Genomic DNA, 23,254 nt, shown 5'->3' on the forward strand with positions numbered 1-23,254 from the left:
ATTCCCAGGGCACAGAGTCTGGGCTCTTCCCCTAACTCCTGGCTCTGAAACTCTCCTGTGTCCTCCCATGTGGGGATTTGGCCCCTCGGCGCTGCTCCGCGGCTGCTCTTCCTCTTCTCCCTTTTAAATAGTGGAGCCGGGTCGTTTGTTTTCGCCCTCCTTCTTCAGAGCTGCTCCACCGGTCGTCCTGCCCGGGAGGTGAACAGGAACAAATAGGCTTTGTGTGGTTTCTAGATGCCTGTCAAAGCCCCACGGGATAAATATTATTTGGCTGAAAGGGAAACGGACTCTAGAAAAGAAAAAAAAATAAAGGCAAATAAATAATTTCTCCCTCCTCTGTCACGCCTTTGTTTTGCTTCTTGATGCGTTGGTCAGTACAAAGCCTGGCGCTTGCTTACGGCTTGCCTTGCCAAGGGGACTCGAACCATTTTCCTCTTCCCTTAGATGTTTTATTTGCTTATTCTTTTAGTATCCTTGGGTGAGGAAAAGGTGACCAGTCCTCTGGCTTTCGAGATGCTCGGCGGGGAGGCTGGCTGGGAGCATCTTGTATCTGAATGGAGCTTTTTCTCTCCAGTTCGCCGCCCACCTTGATTTATGATGCTGGAGCTGGATGCTGTAATTAGGATGCGTCGATCGAGACTCAGTAGGTGCAGAGAATATAGGGCTTGGGGAAAAATAAGTTTCAGGTTCTTTCCTGGATTCCCACTGCTCCCTATGCTATTCCAGACGTGTTTTCTAACTTTTTTTTTCTTTTTTTCATGGGCACAAAGGACTGGAAAATAATTGCGAGCGCTAGCTGCCTTTCTCCTCTTATCTGTTTGCAGCCTCTCTCCTTGTTGCACGTGCGGAGGCCGTCGGCTCTGTATGTGCTCGCTCTCTGAAGAGAGGTTTGCTTGTTTGGGTTCGTGTTTTCTCAGTGCTTGGCACAAGCGGGTCTGTGAGTAAGGCTTTTATGGGTTCCACGATAAACACCATAAATAATAGTGCTGCTAATGCTCATGGAACCCCAGGAAGCAGGGCATGAAGAAAATCCCTTTCTGTCATGAGCTGAGCAAAGCTAGAGCGAGTCCTGGCAGCACTGCTGCTGAAACGCAGACAATTTGGGGGCAGAAATGTCATGGTGGGACCTCTACACTCAGTTTTCAATTTTTCACTTTGAGGGTGGTGAGCCCCTGGCCCAGGGTGCCCAGAGAAGCTGTGGCTGCCCCATCCCTGGAGGGGTTCAAGGCCAGGTTGGACGGGGCTTGGAGCAACCTGGGCTGGTGGGAGGTGTCCCTGCCCAGGGCAGGGGGTGGGACGAGGTGGTCTTTGAGGTCCCTTCCAACCCAAACCGTTCTATGATTTGTAGTCTCCTCCATTCTCCTGCTCTTTTCCCTTCCTTTTTTCTTGTTTGCTCCGTGCCGCCTGCCAGCAGAGCAGCAAAATAAATCGGATACAGTCCCGGTGGCGTTCCCCCTCTCCTTAGCAAGCAGGAGGGATGCTGAACCTCCTGCGACCTGGCAGCTCTGCTGCAAGGCAGCAGGAGCTGGGGTGTCGCATGTCACCCCGCCTCTTAACAGTCAGCAACCCCAGAAACGCTCGACACCAGGCTGCAAATAAAGTCAAATCCTCGTCATGTTTTCAATATTGCATCGGAGACTTTTGTCCCTCGAGCCAAAGCAGTAACTCGGGGCTGTCGGAGGCAGCAGCCTGAGGTGCCTTCCTGGGTTGGGCACGACTTGTCCCCCCCTGTGTGTGTGTGTGTGACACCTCGCCTGCACTTTCCAACTCGAATCTTCTTATAGGGCCAGATGAAATAGCTCACAGAGCTTAATTGTTCTTCCACAGCGCTAAGTAATTTACACCCGAGGGCTTAATTGTTCCTTTGCACTGATTCCCCGGTTGCACTCCAGGGCTTCCTGCGGATTTTGTGGGCACCGCTCGTGGAAACAGAGGATCGGGGACAAATAGGGCAGGAGTGAGTGACGTGCCCATGGCTGGCTTCCCCCCTCTTCTCTCTTCCCATTTTCCAAGCCCTTCTCTCTCCAGGCACGCATGTTGAGACAGTTCGCAATGATCTAGGTGAGAAGCTGGCAGAGAAGAAGCTTAAATCTCAATTACCTTCCTTCTCGTCCGTTTGCGCAGGATCCTTATCTCCCTCCGTGTAACTCTCTGTATTTAATTATATGCAATGATAATCCTTCACACACTAAGTGCATTATTAAGCAATTCTTAAGATAAGTAGTTTTCTGGATCCCCAATTATGATTAGATATTGGCAATCAAGCTGTCTCCCACTCTCCCTCCTGGGGCGAGCCTGCCAGAAACAGCCTTGTTTGGGTAGGTGAGACACAAGACCCATGTAGGAAGCTGCCTTGCAAGGAGAAATTTAGACAAGAGACTGTTCTTGGGTAAAAGATAGATATATATGGTTTCATGGTCTCCGTAATGCTGGTTCAGATGTTGACTAGGGGGTTGCTTTGCTGTCCCAGCAGACAGGTTGGCCAGGTGCAGCAGGTGTCCTCCACCAGTGTGTGACACAAGCTCATCCATCGTTTGAGTCGTGGAGGCCACAAAGCTGTTGCAGCTCTTAGGTTTTGCGGTTCCCTTCTCAACCTTCGCCATGGTCTCTTTTTGCGAAGAGATCTCTTTTTGCGAAGAGATCTCTTTTTGCAGCCATCCCCCAGCAGGTTGTGGCGTTGAGTTTGCTACAGCTTCAAGGTCTGCATTTGAGAATGAGTGGAAATGAGTTTCTTCCATTTCTTTGCATAGTTCATGTTCCCTGGTCCTCTGACCATTTCTGTGGAGCTCCTCTGCTCCCTCCCCAGTACCTTGGTTCAGCCTGGAGAAGAGAAGGCTCCAGGGAGACCTTCCAGTCCCTAAAGGGGCTCCAGGAAAGCTGGGGAGGGACTCTGGAGCAGGGAGGGGAGCCATGGGACGAGGGGGAACGGCTTTAGACTGAAAGGGGGGAGATTTAGATGGGATCTGGGGAAGAAATCCTTTGCTGTGAGGGTGGTGAGCCCCTGTCCCAGGGTGCCCAGAGAAGCTGTGGCTGCCCCATCCCTGGAGGGGTTCAAGGCCAGGTTGGACGGGGCTTGGAGCAACCTGGGCTGGTGGGAGGTGTCCCTGCCCAGGGCAGGGGGTGGAACAAGGTGGTCTTTAAGGTCTCTTCCAACCTAAAGTATTCCATGATGATTCTACGATGCTGGAATGTGTCCAGAGAAGGACCACGAGGATGATCAGAGGGCTGGAGCACCTCTCCTATGGAGACAGAGAGAGTTGGGGTTGTTCAGTCTGGAGAAAAGAAGGCTCCGAGGAGACCTTATAGTGGCCTACCAGTATCTTAAGGTGGCCTACAAGAAAGCTGGCGAGGGACTTTTTAGGATGTCAGGTAATGGCAGGACTAGAGGGAATGGATTAAAACTAGAGATGGGTTGATTCAGTTTGGATGTTAGGAAGAAGTCCTTCACCATGAGGGTGGTGAGACACTGGAACAGGTTTCCCAGAGAGGTGGTGGAAGCCCCATCCCTGGAAGTTTTTAAGGCCAGGCTGGGATGGGCCTCTGAGCAACCTGGTCTAGTGGGAGGTGTCCCTGTCCGGGGCAGGGGGGTGGGAACTAGATGATCTTTAAGTTCCCCTCTAACCCAAACCATTCTATGATTCTACATCTGCCCACTTCCCATCTTACCAGTGCTGGGAAAATGAACTGAACGCTTTGCAACTTGGTAAAGGCCTTAGCAGCCCACCATGCTTTAGTTTAGAGAGGTGGGTTCTTCCTGGCCTTCCTACTTTACCCCTCCCGAATACTGGCATGCTTTGCAGAGCAGGGATGGAGGTCAGCAGAGCGTGTTCAGGCTGGCAGGTGGAGCTCCCTGATACCCAGCACGGGGATGTGATCAGGCTCCGTGGTCAGTGGCATCTCTTGCAGCAGAGTTTTCCCTCTTTTGCCCATTCATGCCACAGCATTTCTGGTGCCCTCTCGGCTTGCTTCCTTCTGGTCCCCTCATCCCAGCAGTCCCCCACCCTGCATGCTGGCAGCCCACGGCCGCACGGTGTATCATCGCTGCGCTACAATGGGCAAGGGATTATGGGGATTCCTCCTAATTCTGTACAGGAAAATGCTGTTTGTAAGTGTAATCGAGAGGGTGGCTTTAGAGTCGATGACTCTAAGCTTATGTTGTAAATGGATCGTGTTTCACCTCTTTCAAAGCATTTAAGAGCTTACCAGAAAAACAAATGTCATTGCTCAATCCGCAAAGTGTCTATAATGCAACTTGCTGTCTCAGTTCCTCCCCTCTGAGACACAGTGGAAACAGATTTATTTTGCTTTTCAGGCTCTCCGAAGGTTACGGTTGTCCCCTCCTTCAGTGTTGATGCATATATGTGTATTTGTGTACATGTGTAAAGCGATAGCCTGCCACTTGCCTGTGTGCTTGCCGGGGGTGCTTTCATCCACTCTCCAAGTATTCCTGCTGAAAGAAATATTTAAGTCGTAGTCGTTCGCAGGAAATCTTTAATCTTAACTTTGCAATAGGAGTTGCACAAAGACCCATTCTCCGGCAGTGTAAAGATGCTCAGTGGAGGTGACCATCAGTCTGTAGAGCACATCTCTTCCCCCCACCTCGATATTCGGTCACCGTCAGCTGAATCCTGATTATTTGCACCTTAACATGTAAATGTGTGGGAGCAGCTTAGCTAACCTCCAACCTGTAGAGTCTTCTGCCCGTATTCAAGAATCATCAGACCTCATGTCATCTGAGCAATCTGATCTAGTTAAAGATGTCCCTGCTCACTGCAGCGGGGTTGGACTAGATGACCTTTAAAGGTCCCTTCCAACCCAACGTATTCTATGTCTGATTGTGCGACTGTCAAAAAGACCTACGTAAAAGACTTCATATGTTTGCAGCTTGCAGGCATTAAACAGGGATTTGGGGGCAGGAGGGCCAAACCCCTAAAATTTGGTGCTGAATTTGCTGCTGGAAGGCCATTTGCAAAACTTGGAGGAGAAGACAACTCTAGCAAAGAGTAGCAATGCCCAAGCACTCCCTGGTAAGGCATTTTTTGCTCTCCTGAGCACAAATTTGAATATGGAAGGGCACTGGTCTGACAGAGTATTTTTCCTGCATCCAAGGGCAGATCCAGCCACGCATCCCAGCTGGTAGATGTCCCCTCTTGCTGCATCTCCATCCAGGGTGAGCTCCATCCAGCACCGCCCTCCCTGCTCGGTGCCCTCGCTCCGTCATTACCTCCCTTAATGAACGAGCAGTTTGCTGGCACGCAAATCATCAGGTTAAGCGCCCCGCTTCCCTTCGGGAGGAATAACAATTGTGAAACAGCGCGGAAGGTAAGCAGATCGCAAGCAAAGAGCTTCGCTAATGCTCGCCGGTGTGCCAACAATAATACTTTTTCTGCAGTAATACCTTGCATTTTGCTAGCACATCTCGTCGCGCCTCTCGTGGCGTTCTGCAAACGTTAATTAATTACAGTCTCATTACGTCTCTGTTAGATCCATTTATTTATTTATGAAGAACTTTCCATCCCTGAGCGCTCTGGAATCTGTTAATCACCTGAAGGCAAACAGCGTGCCCAGAGAGACGAGATCCGCTGCGAAAACGCTGGGGATAAAGACAAAGAGGCCCTTGTGAGCGAGGCTCCGGGTTGCGATTCCCATCGGGATTTGATTCCTGCTTCTGCGAACCTTGAATCTGGCTTGGGCGTAAGCCGGCGTAGTTTTTCGGAGCTAGGTGTAGAGGGTGAAGACGCTCTGTCCCATCCGCTGGCCGAGGCGCTGCCTTGTTCCCTCCTAATCTGCTTTGGCACAAATTAAAGCAGATTAGTCTAAACCACAGCCGGGAGAGTAACTGCCTGACATCTGCCTCTGGCTTAGCCCTGGTGTGGCAGTCGGTGTAAAACCATCCCTTTTCTCTCTCCATCTCTCGCTTTCCTCTTTGCACTGCAGGATCTTTGGGCCGGGAAGGGGCCATTTCTTACTCTGTGCTCCCACAACACGGAAAATCAGTTTGGGTTTTGTTTCACCGTGGTGCCGTTGGCGGCTGTAACCTACCGGCTTTGAGCACTGGAGGTGGGGGATATTCGAGGGAGAATTTTTGGCTGATGGCGAGCGAGCAGCCAGGCAGAAATAACTGCAGGATTTCTGGAGTGACTTTATGCCGTCTCCTCGCCGTGGGAGCTTTAATGCCCGTGTCAGCAGGGTTTGGTGAACTGCACGGTGTAGCTGCAACTCCAGCTCAAAACACCCCCTGACCATCAGTGTGGGCATCATTCCTGACTTGGGGAACATGTTTAGCACCGTTCACTTACCCCCCAGTAGCCAGGTTTTGCCAGGCGGTAGCCGACCCTCCTGGCCTTGCCCTGAGACCTTTGCTGCCCACGAGACCGGATCATCAGCCGGCCAAACTTCTCTGCTCCAGGCTCTGAGTAAGTCCCTGGAGAGAAGAGCGAGCGGGGAGATGCTGGGATGAAGCCAGCTTCACACCTGGAAGCGGGTTTCCAGCGGGGGGGGTGGTACTGGGGGTTGACCCCAGGTCTTGGCAGCGCAGAGAGTCCGGCCGTGCCCGTCACCCGCTCTCACCTCCAGCCGTGGTTCTCCTCCAGCACCGACAGGTCTCCGCTCGGCTGGATGGAAACAGGCTGAGAGGCACCACACAGGAGCAATTAGCTCCCATGAAACTTTCCACCATTAGGAACAATGGCTGGCTTAGTTCTCATCTGATTGAATTAATGATATTCTAACAAGTGACGGTTTTTTCCCTTTTAAATTTTCTCATTTGGAAGGAATTGCTCGTCGTAAATTACACGTATAAAAATTAGGCTGGTGTTTTGTATTGTTTACAACAAGCACTTCAGGGTTATGGATGTTACTCATTGATTTATAATGTTTAATTCTTCTCCCCCTCCCCGGTTCAGGCTCTCCATAAATCAAGCAGAGATGTCAACCCTGTGTCAACATTTCACTCAGCCTGCAAGTTGCAGGCAAGTTGGGACAGCAGATCTTATGGAGAAGGTTGACTCTTCTCCCTCACTGTCTTTCCCATTTTGATGAAACAATAAGAAGGTGAGGCTGGCACTTGTCAGTTATTTCTGAGTCACATTTCATTAGGCCTTTTTCAAACATCTCCGGAGAACAATGTTGGAGGCAAGCGATCCAAACAACTCATGTTCCCGCTTGTGCACTTGGGGGTTAGGGCAGCAGCTGCCGTGGAATTACACTGGGAGGCTCAGCAGGTGTCTGATGGTCCTGGACGGGATCCGGGTGATGTCAGGCACCTCTCCATCTGGCGGGCTCCTCTTCCCCCCCAACCCCAGCGAGCTCCTGGGGTCATCATTTAGAAAGCCTGAAGAGGCTGTTGGGTTTTTTTAAAGGGCTCCCCAAGAAGTGATGGGGCTTCCAGGAGTGTCCAAAGCCAGTTGGGTGCAGCTGGGTAGAGTGACGGGGGATCTGCTTGGGTAAACGTAAGGGGTTTTGGTGAGAAAGGTTGTGCAAGTCTGCAGTGCTAAGGGGCTGAGATTTCAGCGAAATTAATGGGAATTAGGGACCTAAGGAGCTCGGAGCCTCTGTCGGCATTTTTCTTCATCACAGGGTAAGTCAGTTCCTTTGCAAAACTGGGAAGAAAAGCTTCCTTTTCCCAAAATGTTTGCTAAGAAATACCATAGCTCTGGCAAAGAATATCCAAAGATGTGGGTGGATTGTAAACTTCCCTGCACCGGGTCAAAACTGAGCACTTTTGGCCCTTTACTCGGGTCAAATTACCAGGGAGCTGCTGAGCCCTCAAGCATTGCTCTGCCGTCATGAGGACACCCAGCGTCCAACCTCCAGCGGTCACAAGATCGGTGATGATGCCCCATGAAATCCATCCCACAGGGCAGAAACTACATGTTTCTGGAAATGAGGTCTTGGATTTCGCTCGGGTTGAACTTAGAATGAACAACTAAGTCGCCAGGGACGGTAGTCCTCCATTTCTCCCGCCCGCCTGCTCCGTACCTACATCATCAGTAGGCGCTTTAGGAGGAGCCAGGCTCCACGTTAAAACCAAAGTGCCTGGTAGACGCAGGTATGTGTGTGTGGGGCTATCTGGTATAATTCCTGCCTACGCCATGCCTACACTAGGCAGTCTTATCAAGTCTAAGCAATAGGGCTCGCCCAGTTGTAATAACAAAAGTAAATAAATACATTTTAATGATCCGATGCTGGTAATTAACAATGCTGAAAAACAGATGTCTCCCTGAAGAGCTCATAAGGCAGCCGATTGCATAAGCTGGCCCATTATGTGGGTATGAGTTGATTATTAAAAGAAAACATTTAGCAAATGCAGAACAGGATATTCATCTGCTATTACATAATGGTAATAAGCAATTGAATTTAAGCAGCGATATAGTCTTCCAGCCCTTACCGAATGCCGAGTGAAGTGTATTTATGGCCTCCGATGTGAAATAGTCCTCCTTGTTTTTCCAAGACGAGGAGAGATCTTTCAAGAGATAATAAATAAAATAGACTCTAGTTGCTTTAACATGAAGCAAGATGAGTCCTCCGGATTAGTTTGGATTAGTCTGTTGCTAGTGGCACGGAGGTTTGGCGCTTGGCCATTTATTCACCTAGAATACGTACAGCTAATTGGAAAAGCACCTGCGATGAGATGTAGCTCACCACCTGCACTTTGCTGAAATAAAATAAGCCTACATAATTGACTACATTACCTATTAATGTTATGAAATCACCCCCTGGCATTTTTATTATTATTATTATTATTATTATTATTATTATCATCATCTCCTCCCCGCCCCCCCCGCTCCTTCCCCACGCTTTTATGAATCAAACTTTTGTCTCTTGCTTTTTCCTTGGAAGCCCCGGGATTGTGCCACTGTATCAAAACCGGGGCTGCTCTGACTGACTCGCTTCGCCCTGCAGGGGAAGCCTAGGAAATTAATCCTTCTAGGTAGGGAGAAGAAATAGTTTGACATTTACCTCCTTGTTCTCATGGGACACGGCCTCCTCCCTTTCCCCCCGAAAGTCCGGTAGGAATCTTTTGACCACCCCACGTGGCTGTTGGGATAACCCAGGACAGCCTCATGATGATAAAAACCCTGCTTGTTGGATTTTATAATGGCCATGGCAAGGTGGGGAGGACTTTGCCCAGACCTCGTTGCCGGGAGTTGTTTGGAGCTTGGCGTGGTGGGTTGGTTTGGAGACGGGTGGGCTCCCTGCCTTATAGTGACCATGTTTGAAAACACATTGGTCACATCATCCCTTGCTAGAAGACTTTGTGCGACGAATTGCAAAGATGAGGTGCAACAGGCAGGTGGCCTCGGGGACTTGCGCGCTCAGGACAGCCCTGCTCCTGGCAGTGGCCAAGACTTGCTGGGATTAAAAAAACCTCAGACGAAAACCTCCGTTGCTGAATAATTGCTGGGGAAATGAAGACAGAGATAGGAAGACTCATGGAGAAGAGCCATAGGAAATTCCTCCTGTTTTATCTTCTCCCCCCTCCACCCCTCCTGGCAACTTTGCCACAAACTTGAACTCAGCTCAAATCAAACCATCGCTATGTGGCTCTGAAAAACCGGATGAAGAGTTTCAGGGCATTTCCTTGGTTCTTGCACATCCTGATTGGAGAGGAAAGAAGCCCTAAGCTCCTGTGGTCAGAGACACCATGCCAAAACGTGGGCCTGACTTCCGAAGTGAGTGGCAGAATGGGGAATAAAATTCAGGAGCCAAATTTTTTCCCAAGTTAGCCAACGGCTTTAGTTTTGCTCCAGCTGCCAAACCTTCATCCTCAGCATCAACTGCTGTCGATGTTGTGGGCTTCAGCTCGAACAAGCAAGCCCGGTTGTTCTCTGCCATTTCAAATCACGAGGGGAAAGTGCATAATTATTGTGCCTGCTTCGTAATTACTGCTGTTCTGTATTGATAATTACCGGTGTGACTGCACAAATGATTGCGTCGCTTTTGGATTAAACGACCCTGCTAAAACTACTGATGTGCCAAAAATAATCAGGGTCAATGGGAGGACGGGTTAAGCCCTTTTAGGCAGTAAAAAAGCAGTAGACAGAAAAGCCCCCTGCCCATAGTAGGGAGGGGGTGGGCAGGATGGCAAAGTTAGCAAGCGAGGGAGGATGCAGAGGTTGAGATTTTAGGTTGAAAACATAGCAAATAGGTCTCTGCGGGGACCTGAGCTCTTTTGAGCACTGAGCTTGCTGATGTGGCCCCATTGGGTGCCTGAGCAAGGAAATCTGCTAAAATTTTTCCTCTCCTGCATTAGAAAAAAAAACAGTTTTCTGCAACTAAATTATTTATCTATGAAGAGGTCAGCCCTGGACATTGAACTTGGTTGATGTACTATTCTCCCATGGGATGCGATCGTGCAAAGTCCCACACGTTGGCTCGCTGTTTGGACCAAAGAGGGAACCTTGGTCTGGCTATTCGAGGCTGCCTACGCAACGCGCCGGGGCTCAGCAAACACTCGAGATCGGGCTGCGCTCCAAAAACCTCCCAATCCAAGGAGGAACTTGCAGCAAGAAAGAACGAAGGCTGGCCCAAGGGCTGGGGGTAAAAGCCAGAGCCAGGCGAAGCCGCAGGGTGTTGGGACTGGGGAATCTCGTTGAGCGGCGGATGGAGCCAGCTGTGAAATACCATTGCCAATCAATCTCCAGGCCTGCACATGTTGCAAGACATCCCTTTTTCTCTTCCCAGGAGCTTGGTAGCTGTTTAGACCCAAGTTCAGGCCCAGCTTTAAGGGACACAGCTGCTATTTCTCATTGGGTCATCGCTTCCATCCCTCTCCTCCACGGGGAATAGCTCCGGTGGGGAAGACCCTCCAAATCCACCAGCTGCCTGGAGAAAAGAAATCTTGCCACATAGCCTGAGAGGTGCTAAAGGGTGAGGGCCCCTCTGCAGGTGAAACGTGCGTGGGTGTGCTCGCTGGAGGCCTGTATGGGCTTGCTGTTCGCCTCTGTCTTGTTCCCAGTCGCTGCCATGACAGCCCTGGCTTGGCTCCGCTGCTCGGTCTCCTCCGGACGGGGCCTTTCATGGGAAATGCTCCACCGGTGATGGAACTCGGAGGTCCCCTCGTCCCCGGGCATGCATGCAGACTCCAGTCTGCAGCTGAATTAAAGCACATTCTGCTTCTCCTTGTGCCCCCCTGAGTTTGCGTTTGGAGGACTGGACCTAGGTATACCAGGCAAGGACACCAGCAGGATCCTGAAGGATCTGCCTGGCACAGCTAATCCTATCCCAAATACTTGGGCAGGACTCACCCAGTGACCCTGGACCTCATCCCCAGGGGAACAAGAGGCACAGGCTGTAAGCTCAGGGTCTGCAAAGCATTGCGCGGGCAACCAGGAGACCCCACTGCTCCCCCTGCAAACCCCTGGTGTCCTCCACAAGTCCAGCTAAAGACTCACTCGGCTACAGCACTCAGTTTCCAGCCTCGCTGCTTGTTCAAAATTATTGTTTTGTTTGGTTTTTTTTCTGATTTCCAGGCAAAACAGGAAAGAGTTGTTTTGACTGAGTGTCCTTGTTTTGAATGCCAGGGAAGGGTGCGTGAGCTCATGTGAGGGAAACGAGGTGCATCTCTCAAGAACATCGAAGCCGAATACAAGTTTCCCACAATCAAAGCCCACAAAAAAATGCAAGTTCTTGCCCAGCGATGAGAAGACCTTGGAGACCTCACGTGCACCATGAACCAGAGCACGGTTACCCCAGCACAAGGTCCTCAGCACAGGTCTGTAGAAGACACCAGTGGCACCTCAAGGTCCATCCAGGCGGGGAATTGGAGGTGATCAGGTTTTTGCAGCGCTGAATTACCGAGGTTTAATGCATTACCAGCAGGAAAGGGGCTTCAGCAAATACATTTAATCCTGCATTTGCATCCCATCTCTGGGATAGACGTGCACACGGCCCGTGTCTGCCAACTGATGGTAGTTTTCCCCATCACTGGTGCTCGGAGCTCGCCTGAATCTCAGGGCTAGCTAAAATAAATTCACTTCTCTCAGACACCCCAAAATACAGCAATTCCTACCAGGGAGACCAGAACCAGGCCTCCCTGCACCATGGGCTAAATGTTCAATAACTCAGCCCCCTGACATTATTGTGATAGTTGCTTATTTTCTTCCTGAGGCTGCCAAGTATTTTCCCTCTTATTATTTTAATTGACCTCTGAGCAAAGAGCAGTATCAAAACAGGAGCTCAGGTTACCAAATTTATTATCCCCTTGTGTACAATGAGTGATTATTTTATATATATAGATTTAGATATGTGCAAACTCTTTTTTTTTTTTTTTTCTGCAAAGGCAGCAGTTCAATAAATAATTAATGTTTCTCAATCCTGTAGCTATTTCTCTCGCTGTAAAAAATTAATTGGTTTTCCATCATCTGTTTCCCTCTGACCTGGAGGTATCTGGCACGGCGTTCGTGCCCCTGCTTAAACACGCTCCTTGTAATCTTTGTCATGCCCATGGTACAGAATCTGGGGGATAAACAAACTAATCAGAGATATTAGAGGCACCTCCAGGAAGATTTAGTCATCGTAACACTTTGCGCTTATGCAGCATCCATCCGTCTGGGAATAATTAAGCCTCTCAACCCCTGATGAGGTAAATGCTGTGCTCGTTGGTGTGTAGACTGGTAAATAGAGTCACAGAGAGGTTACCCAGAGAGGTTTGCCCCAGACCACACAGTAAGTCAGTGGCACCGCCGAAAAGGTGGAACGTCTCCATTTTCTCTGTCGCGACGAGGCCGCATCGCCTTCGAGACGTGATAAAAATTCAGCGATAAACACAAAAGGGGCTGTAGTTTGTCCGCTGGCTCCAAGGAAGCACCAGGCGAGTATTAAATAGAAAAGTCTTGGAACTGCTACATGCAGGCTCAGGCGAAAGGCGAAACGGTTCTTCGACTGAAAAATACTTTTATACCACCATCTCACAAAAAGTAAGTGAATTGTGGAGGGGGATAAGGCGAAATAACTCGGAGGCCCTAGGCAAGCCTGCAATGAATTCAGGACTTGCTTTTGGCTGGTGACGCACCGATGGCCTGACCCACAACCTGCTCCTCCTTCACTGGGGACACGGGGGCTCAGCCGGGAATGCAGGACCAGACCCCCCCTCTCCCATGGGTTATCAGGGACACTCTGCTCTTGTCACACAGCCTAATGCCCCTCACAAGCCCCAGCTTGAACCTGGGGCCTATGTGGGCTTCACACCTGCAGCCCGTTGCTGCTGAGTTCTCCCACTCCCAGCCCTGGTTCTACAGCACAGCAACCCCCTGCGTGCCCCGCCGCTGCCAGAAGCACCACCAGCAAGGAACACTGGCAGGAAGGTAAAACTAACTTAACAATAAGCACGTTTAAGATAAATGTTTAGAGCAAAAGGTGTTTCACAGGAGGAGAAAAAAAAGACTTGTTCTCACTGCCTGCCGACTCCTTTCAAAGCTCCAGGGCTACCCTGCTCCCAGCCCGCTCCCCAAAGCATCTCTGGTCCCTGCTCTTCTGTTGTAAATGCTGTTGTCCTTTTCATCTTCTGCACGCTCCGACTTTCACCTTTTTTGCCCCAGACTTTGCGGGTTGGTGAGGGAAATGGCAAGCCCTTAATGCTTCTCAGCAGTATCTCAGCAGTGCTCGCTGCAGGGTGACTTTGCGACGCCGTGTTTTCTCCCAGCTTATTTTTCCTCTCAGCCCTCTGCGGATGCTGAGCATCCCGTTTACCAGGAGAGCACACGGCATTCATAAATCGCCCCCGAGCTCTCCTGCCTCTCTCACAGCGGCAAGGCTTTGCCTGAAGCTTCTGCCTTCCCCTTGAGCGCAGGGTTGAGGGGGACGGCTCGCTGTAGCAATGAGCTACTGCCCCCATTTAACGGGGGAAAAACATGGAACTGCAGAGAGAAACTGTAATAGCTGCTGAGCTCGAAAACGTGACTTTTCCACCTGACAGTTCATGTCCTGTCTGCTTTCCATGGAGAGTTGGGATTTGGGGTCTAGTGTCTCCTATGGTCTTAGCTACTGGTGGTGGCCAAAATGGCCATCGCTGCTGCTGCTTTACTGGTATCATGGAGCTGAAAAGTAGCACGGAAGCTGCTATTTCAGGCTCCTGCGGTCTTGCGTGAGCTGGTGCTGTTGCTCCCATTTTGCATGGGAGACCGGCGGGACGAGCTTTGCGCCCTGCCTGGGTGGAGGACAGGAGCTTGTTTGGCTTTGCTGGGGGAAATTCAGCGGTTGGTTGTGCACAGATTGTGCCCGAAAGAGTTAACTGATGGGGAAACAAGAGCCAGTTCCGCCTAGGGGAGCTAGCAAGTACAAGCATTTTCCTTATATGAAGCTTTGTTTAATTACGTCTGATGAAGGCTTCAGTGGGAGCCATCACTGCCATTGCATTTTCTGGAGAAAATTCCTTCCCTTTGATTCGTAATCTGCTAACATCCCTACCGGCCAATCTTGTACAAACAGCCCTCCAGGCTGTCAAATCAAATGGAAAATGTGGGCTCACATGGCACAGCTAGAGTCTGAGCCCAAAGGGTGTGACGGGGGAGGCCGGGAGGTTACAAGGTAAAGATTCGTGCTCCAAACCATCTCCGCACATGTCCGGACCGAGCTCTCCCAGATGTCTAGAGATCAGGTCCCGAAGCCCAGCACCCCTGAGAGAGGCTCGCCACAGATTCAGCTGGATGTTCCCGGTGTCCCCCAGCCCCATGGGAATGGCAGCAAGGATCTGTCGCATACGATGAACCCGAGCACACTCCTCATCCCATAGCAGCAATGCGTTGGGGAGCTGCGTGCCCCTTTTCAGGGCAAAAAGGGCGAGAGTGGTCACAGCCACCGGGCACCTGGGATGGGTCGCTGCCCCCCCTACAAACAGGGTACTCGGGCAGCGTAGAAGCAGGCAGTTGGACCAGTAGGTTATAAACAAGGTAGTTACCTGGACCAGCAGTTTATAGATCTTTCTTGGCCAACAGAAGTCAGACCAGCTTAAAGTTTTGAAAGCAAAAGTGCACAGATTATTTTTTTTTCTAAGAGCATCGACCTCCCCCGAATCGCAGATGGCTTCGCAATCCAGCATGCAGTAAATCACATTGATTTTACAGCCAGAAGTAAATGAAATCATCATCTAGACCAGCTTCTTGCTAAGCCCAGTCCAGCAAGAACACATATTAATTCCTATGTTAAGCCAATAATTTTGGGTTCATTTGCAATACCGCGTTGGAAGAGAAGACTTCTGGAAAACTGGCAAAAACACCTCATGCTCCCTGAACTCTTGATCCGGTGGTTAATTGCTTTATCTCCTACCACTTACATCTGACTGCTAATCCTGCTTCATTTTGTGTCCTCAAGAGACTCGGATCATGATCCTGCACCGCACATCGCACAGAGACGGCAGCGTTTCCCGGTAGGAGCCGAGAGATCACAGCATCATTCCCCACGGGAAAACAGGTCTAGGAAACCTCACTGAGACACAGACTTCATAGAATCCTCCCGGATATATTTATATATTAAAACATAGCAGAAATGACATATGCTAGCATAAATAACTGCATTTACTCATTACTCATACTATGCCTTTGGAATTTTTCTTCTTTTATTGTTTTACAGCAGTAGCAACAGCAGTTAGAGCGGTAGCAGTAAAACTGCAGAGCATCCGTCTTAATTACATTTCAATTCAATTATCCCCCTTCTTCATGGCTCCGTTCTAATGAGGTCTTCAGGTTGTTGCCGCCGACGATGAACTGGCCGTAGAGGTGTTATCTGCTCTTCACCTGAATAAGAGCCATTCGAGGCACAAACCAGGGAGGGCCCTCGAAAGGGCGCAGCCTCGCGCTTTCTGCCTCGCACACAAGACAATCCAGGTTGTGAAACGCCTGTTGGAAAGGCAGATAAAAAAATTAAACAGCCACAGGGCACCCAGGTTGGTGGATGGGTTCCAGAAACATTAGGTCATAGATTCATTTTTTTTTTTATTTTTTTTTTTTCTCTCCTCTCTCTCCCAAAATACACTCTGGCACTTTTCCAGCAATTATCAAAAGTCACTTTTTATAGCGAGGGTGTCTTCTACAGCACAGCTCTCCAGATTCTCTTCCATTGGCTTCGTTCTCATCCGATTTCAAAACTTTTCTTTATTTATTTTACATTAAGGTGGATCGGCTCTAGAGGCAGGAGCTCAGATTTCCCTCCCGATCACCCCAGCATCAACCAAAACAAACACCCCTAAGGTCGGCACGTTTCTACCAGAACAAATCGTTCTCCTTGGAAGCGGGGCAGAGACCTTGCTACATTTGCTTGGCTTGTGCTATGGCCTCTGCCGCTTGGGGCTTCTTTTCTGTTGACATCCCACAGGCTAAACAGCAAGTGGGGAGGAACCTGCTCCTTCTCATTTAAATAATTATTCCCGTGGAAATGCGCGGACCCGATTAACAGTCATTGCAACAAAATTGTGGAATTCACCCATGGTGCATTACCACACTGGGCAAAAATCTATTGCAAATGCAGAGCAATAGCAGTACTTTCAGCCCAGAGAGTGTTGCTAAAGTGTTGACTGGCCCAGGAGCCGGCCATGCTGTGCTGTATAAAGCACCTTCAACCTGGAAAGTCGGAGAGGTGAAGTGGATTAACAAGGGCCGTAGCGCTAAGAGCCAGAATTTGAGGGAAAACCACCAATAACAGAGTCGCTGATGACCTCAGACAGCAGAGTCCACCTTTGGGTTGCACCGCAGACTCAACAATCTTGTCTTGGTGTGTGGGAGCGGCAATCTCATCTTCTGGCTGCTCATAAAGCATCCCGTCCCTACTGGGTGCAATGCAAATGGCAGGGTGACCTCATTCATCTCGAATCAGGAGTGAAGTTTACAGACCAAACACATCGCTCTGTGTCTGTTATGTAGGTCGTTTGGATTCAGAACTTCTTCTCAAGTCAAGTAGAGATCTGGGGGCAGTGTCAATGTAACCCGTCTTACTCCTTGCTCTTACTTCTGGCAGTATTCCTACCGCGTTATCCTACTTTAATGACTGATTAAAAGAAAGAGGAGGGCTGCTCTTATGGCATCTGCTATTGATTTCAGCAGTGCAGGATCTGCAGAGCGGTTAGGTAGATGTATAGCTGTATACATCCACTTCAGCCCCAGCGTCCACAATGTTGTGCCCGAATGTTTTCTAGCAAGTCTAGAAAGCAGAGTCGGAGAGCAACTTTGAAACACCATCTAACCTGCCTGCCCCCTCAAGGTGCAAAGGCAGAGTCTGTTCCGTGTTTGACACTTTTGCCTATCCTGTCCTTAAAAACCATCAATGACTCAAATTCCATATTTCTCTAAGGAATCTATTCTGGGGTTTTTATTATATTTAGGTCAGCCTGAACCCCTTTGTTCTGGTTCCAATTCACTTCTTACTCATCCTATTGAGAGGGAACAGAGGCTATTTCACTACCTCAATTAAATATTTTTGCATGGTTTTAATTATTCCTCCCTCTCCGACCCTGCTGTTCTCAACTGAGCAACCCTGTGTTACTCGGGCTTCCTTTAGACGTTGTGTTTTCTAGACTGCTCATCGATCCTGCTGCTTACTCTGTTGCATAAAACAGAGAGAGGATTGTTCTCAATCCACAAACTGAAATTCGCCTAAACTCTAAGTGGATAATTGAAGCTTGTTGGACCAATATCAGGCAATGATCTAATATATTGACTAGAGATCTCTATCTGAGTAGCAATGGGTTAGTCATTGATTCGTGCATAAACGACAGGGCATCTGTGGCCAGATTCAACGTGGGCTTACAACATCCACATCCAGGTCATCTACATACGTAATTTGAGTCCCTTGGAGTCTGCAAGCAGTTGCCCAATGATGGGGGATGAACCAAAACCTGACAAATTCCCACGACTCTCCATGGCTTGAACTAGAGACCCAGTCGTGGAGCAACTACGCACTCATGTCATCCATCATGGGAGACTGTCATAGGGGGATGAGCCATAAAAATTGTGGATTCTCCCATGTTTTATGTAGGTCTCAGCCTTTAAAAACTCTTTTTGCCCCTCCATGGTGTCACTGAAGACAGACTGCTGTTGCCAAAGAAGATCAAGGTAGTTTGAACTACCTCCTCTCTGTATGGTGCCTACAAAGAGAGACCAAGCCCTGAGGTTAAGCAGGTTGGGGTGAATCTGGGTACCGGTAGAGTGCTGTGGGATTTGGCCGTGCTTTTGTACCCAGTGAAAATCTTCTCTGAAAGCCCCGGCTCCTTTCACCCTGAGTCCAAGCAGGGATAAGTTCATTAAGCGCCTCTCCAGAAAAGTTGTTTTGCATGCTTAAAACATCAAATCCAGGAGCTCCCAAGCCACAGGGTATCTTCTGCCACCTTAAGTAGATGGTGAGACATGGGAATCTGAACCCGACCCAAATAGCCCGAGATATATCTTATACAGTGACGTGGATTTAAAAGGAGAAAGGAAAAAAAAAAAAAGATATTAGCACACAAAATATTAAGTCATTCATATTTTCTGCAATTAATTTATCTGTCATCAATAGGCTCATAAACTATTTGACTCCATGACAGCTTGGAAAGAGAAGATGCCAACTTTTCCTGCAGGTGTGCATCTGGTTGGGAAGACATCAGCAATTGTACGTGCAGGGAGGGAGGATGATAGGAGGGAGACAGAGGGGTTGTGAAATAAGATGGGAGGGAAAGGGTTGGCAAAAATGCTGGCTAGCTGCATTTGCCCTCCTTAGAGAAGGTTTGCAAAGCCCTGGCTTCAAGCAGCACTCCCAAAAATAGGTTGAGAGCCCCTCACTGCACGATTTTTTTGAATCCGTAAAAAGAGCCCGGGGCACTATAGAAATGGTTCAGCACATTTCCTATATTCGGTGTGATACTAAAATCTGTATTCAGGGCCAGATAATCAGGTGCTCACATGCTGGTGAGATTGTAAATCCTACTGATTTCACTAGGATGCAGTTTCCTTTATGGTTTTTGCATATTTGCTCTTCAGAGCTGCTCCCTTGGCACTCCTGTGGGCACCTCCACGCTGAGCCTGTTTAGTGGCCATGAACAACAAGGCTTTGGGGCTCGGGAGGTTTGGAAAACAACCCTAGTGAAGACAGATCTGATGGGTCCTGGTAAAGTTCAAGCAGGGGTGGGCGAGAGGGGTGTTATAAAAACTAGACAGTGCCATGAGTGAACCCCCCGTCTCCTATCCGGATGGAAACGTATGAAATAATCCCAGGATATTCGTTGTTTTGGCAGATCTCAAGGTTTTTCTCTGAGCCAGGCAGCATGGCTTGGAGGGGACGGGAGATGCACGACTCGGGAAGAGCCCTGAGCATGGCCAATGAGCCTTGGTGTTTCCAAGCGCTGTCAGATGAAACCCCTCTGTGGCAGCACCTAAAATGTGAGTCAGCCACAGCCTGCCTTTCCTACTAACGAGGTCAGCTCTATTGCCAGGGCTGAACTACGGACCTGAGAAAAACTGGTAGAGAGTTCGTTGTGTCCTTGCCCTGGGTGAAAACTGCCCGGCACGGTGATGGAGAAGACCTCTGAGGAGCCAGGGGCTGGAAGGAAGACCTCAGTTTACAGGGAGGCAACTCCTTTCCCCACATCTGTGCCTGCACTTGCTGCTTGGAGTTTGTTTTTATCCAGATCTCAGGAAGCCTGAAAGCACTTGGAAAGGTAATTCAGCAGCTCTGAAACGCTTTGTGGGATCTCTTGGGGCAAGTGTTTCTTGACCTCCTTTTTTTTTTTTTCCCCTTAAGTTGAAGTTAGTTAATTAACTTTAATAATCAGAAAAGTTCTGGTTCCCACCCTCAGTTCATGTAGCTCCCTCATCCCTACGAGGGGAATTGTGGGGTTGTGGCAATTTTTCCTGTCTGGTAATGTTGGCAGCATGAAGTTCCACATAAGCATCTGCTGATTTTTATTATTTTTTTAAAATGAAAATGTTGCTTGAATGAAGTCGATGCCCAAAAGGTCAAGACGGTTTTGCATTCAAATGCTGTAAAAAGCTGTTCTCTGCTCACTTTGTGCAAAAAGGCAAAAAGCAAAGCCGTTACAGACACAGAAACAAATAATGTGTGGAAATGCAGAAAAGTCCTGATGTGAAAGCTCTGTCAAGAAGAAAAGCAGGTAATGAGTCTAAGGGGCTAAGGGCTAAAAAAGCCCTAAAAAGGGCTAAGGAAAAACTAGTAGCGTGTAGAGTCCTGGCTATCTTTTTGCCTGCCTTTTGGCAGAAAATGAAGGGGGAAGGTAAAAGCAAGGGACACTGCTGTGGTTTGGGTACCAGGACGGGAAGGCAGGAAAAATGTGCAGTGAGAAACACAGAAATTAAGATTTGGGCTTGTTAATTAATAAGGATGCTTAATTTCTACTGAGGCTCAAGCAAAGCTGAGGATGCTTTAAACTGAAGCCTTTGAAGTATATCAATCTGCCCAAAGAGCTGGGTCTACTATGCACATATAGATTATAATATTTTATGTATTGCAGACTTTTCAGCCCCCCCATGAAGATTTAATGTTATGTCTTAAGTGCGTTACGCTCTTCTGGACCAGAAAAGAGTCGGGGATGCAGCCAGCCAAACTCCTGCTGCACTCGAGTCCCAGCTTTGTCTCTGTTTGCTCCCAGGTGCGATGCCATCCCAGCTCCTATCGCAGCCCACAGAGACATCTAATGGTCCCGTAACATACTGCAGACGATGACGTTGCAGTGCATGACGTCATGCCAGCGTGCCTAAGTGGTGACCTGGAGCAGCCACCTTTGCAGAGGAACCCCAGCAACTGCACCCCGATGGCCGGAGCGTCTTGGGAACTGCAGCCTGGCAGTGCAAACAAGGTCTGTGTCTCCCTGCCAGGCGTAGTGATAGGCTTCAGGACCGGTAACGTGTTTGTCACCAATATACCTGCCTCAAAACTCAACAGACAAACACCTCCGGGGTTGCAGAAGCTCTGGATCAAAGCCCTGGTAGATGTTGCCTCTCCGTTGTGATCTTCATGCTTGTCTAAATCCAGCTCGTGCAGCGGGTGGTGGGTTAGAGGGGAGACGTAGTGATGCCCACGGTGGATCTGAAGGGTGGTGGGTTAGAGGGGAGATGTAGTGATGCCCACGGTGGATCTGAAGGGCGGTGGGTTAGAGGGGAGATGTAGCAATGCCTGTGATGGGTTAGAGGGGAGCCATAGCGATGCTCACGGTGGATCTGAAGGGTGGTGGGTTAGAGGGGAGACGTAGGAATGCCCATGGTGGATCTGAAGGGTGGTGGGTTAGAGGGGAGACGTAGCGATGTCCCTGGTGGCTCTGAAGGGTGGTGGGCTAGGGGAGAGACTTAGCAATGTCCATGGTGGACCTGAAGGGTCGTGGGCTAGAGGGGAGATGTAGTGATGCCCGTGATGGGTTAGAGGGGAGCCGTAGCGATGCCCACGGTGGATCTGAAGGGTGGTGGGTTAGAGGGGAGAGGTAGCGATGCCCATGGTGGGTCTGAAGGGTGGTGGCTTAGAGGGAGACATAGTGATGCCTGTGGTGGATCTGAAGGTGAATCCTTGATGCTGCGGACAAAACCCAGGTGGGACATGCAAGCGTTTCCCTTTGACCGCAGAAAGCTGCAGCGAACCGTTGCTTCATTCGGGCCGCGCAGCTCCAGCGGCGCATCCCACCCCTGAATAGGAATTAAACAAAAGCAGGGGAAAGGGGAAAAGCGAAGAATCAACACAAGGAATTTTGCTCCACAAATAGGGAAACGTCTCGAACGTGCCACTGGCGTGTTGCTGCAGACAGCTTAAGCCGAGAGAAAATTCTTTGGCAGTGACATCAATTCAGCAGTAAGTAATGCATTTTCTAGGGCTGAGATTCAATTTAAGGTCTCGTCAGTGAGTGGAATGTTTGAATGGTACTTAAAAAAAAAAAAAAACAAACAAAAAACCAAACCCAAACCAAAACCAACAAAAAAACCCACACCAAAACCCAACAAATGAGACTCCTTTTGTTAAGCTCTCATCAGCCCATAATTTAAAAGGTTTTTTTCTTTTTTCTCCTCCTCTTTTCCACTTGAACTGTGGCTTGTGTACAGAAGTCTGCTAGAACTGCCTTGAACTTGGCTTTCGCTAGAAATACCCGCCCCCCCGCCCCATCCACCAAATCTCGAAGCTGACAATAGTGTTTTTATGTTTTTAGATGCTGAGTGACTCATCCAAGGCTTCGAGCATCTCTAGCGCCTCCACACTCACCCCTTTTACCTACAAGCTGAGACCCAGCAGAAACCACAGATTCCCTGAACGGCAGGGAAGGAGAGCAAGAAAAGGACAATTTTGAGCTCTGTATCCTTGAGAAATACAGCACAGAGAACTCTTTTTTTTTTTTCTTTTTTTTTTTTTTTTTCTGGTAAATCATGCAGCTTTCAGCACTCAGTGTTTTATAACCTCCCTAAACCAAAACCTGCCCCAGAGCACTGGGTTTAATAACCCCCAGCAAATCTGTCCTCTGGAAAGTGTCATATTTTTTTACTCTACAATAAAAAAAAAATAAATTAGAAATCGCCATAATTTTACAGGGAGCTCTCACTGTCTATGAATTTAAAACTAGCCCGGCTAATGCTCTGGTGAAAAGGCAGTAAAGAATAGTTTTGTACCAGCAAGGGAAGGGCTTAAAAGTTTATTTTCTTGCTGAGTGACTGGAGTTAGGCAAAACCCATCCCCAAAGGTTTCGTTGCTGGTGATGCAGCTGCAGGGATTGCCAAATACATACTCAACAGAGGACTAGTTTTCTAAAAATAGTGTTTAGATCGTTAACTCTGTCTCTCTCTTGATCCAAATTAAGTCTGAGGACAGACCTGGAGCTGGTGTGAAGGGGAGGGGGGTGGGCCACGGAGCTTAGCGCTTTCTGCCAGCTCTGTCCTCTCATCTCCTGCAGACCAGGGCTAGGAGGAAACTTGGGGTGACCACCAGATCTCCGTCTTTAAACACGGTGTGGTTTAGGCTAAGGCATTGTTTCATGCTGGGGGAAAAATGGGCAGAACCTCGTATTTGGTCTGTTTTGGGATGAATATGGGTATATGATTTTGGCATTGGGTTTGCAGGGTCTTCTGTGCCCAGCCACGTGGGTGACCGGAGTTTGCCTTTGGCTGGGGAAAGGGGTTTTATCTCGTGTGGCTGTTTGGAAATGGGATGTTTAATCAAAGCTGGTTGTCTTCACTCTGCAGTGAAGGGAATGAGAGAGAGGTGAAGCCAGCAGCTCATCTTAGTTCTTGTAGACAGGTCTCTCTGGCCAGGGTGAGCTCATCCCTGGTGCTGCTCACTGGGTTTGGCTGCTCCACAAGTG

The sequence above is a fragment of the Larus michahellis genome, chromosome 17 (genome assembly GCF_964199755.1).
Source record: "Larus michahellis chromosome 17, bLarMic1.1, whole genome shotgun sequence".
NCBI classification, from domain to species: domain Eukaryota; kingdom Metazoa; phylum Chordata; class Aves; order Charadriiformes; family Laridae; genus Larus; species Larus michahellis.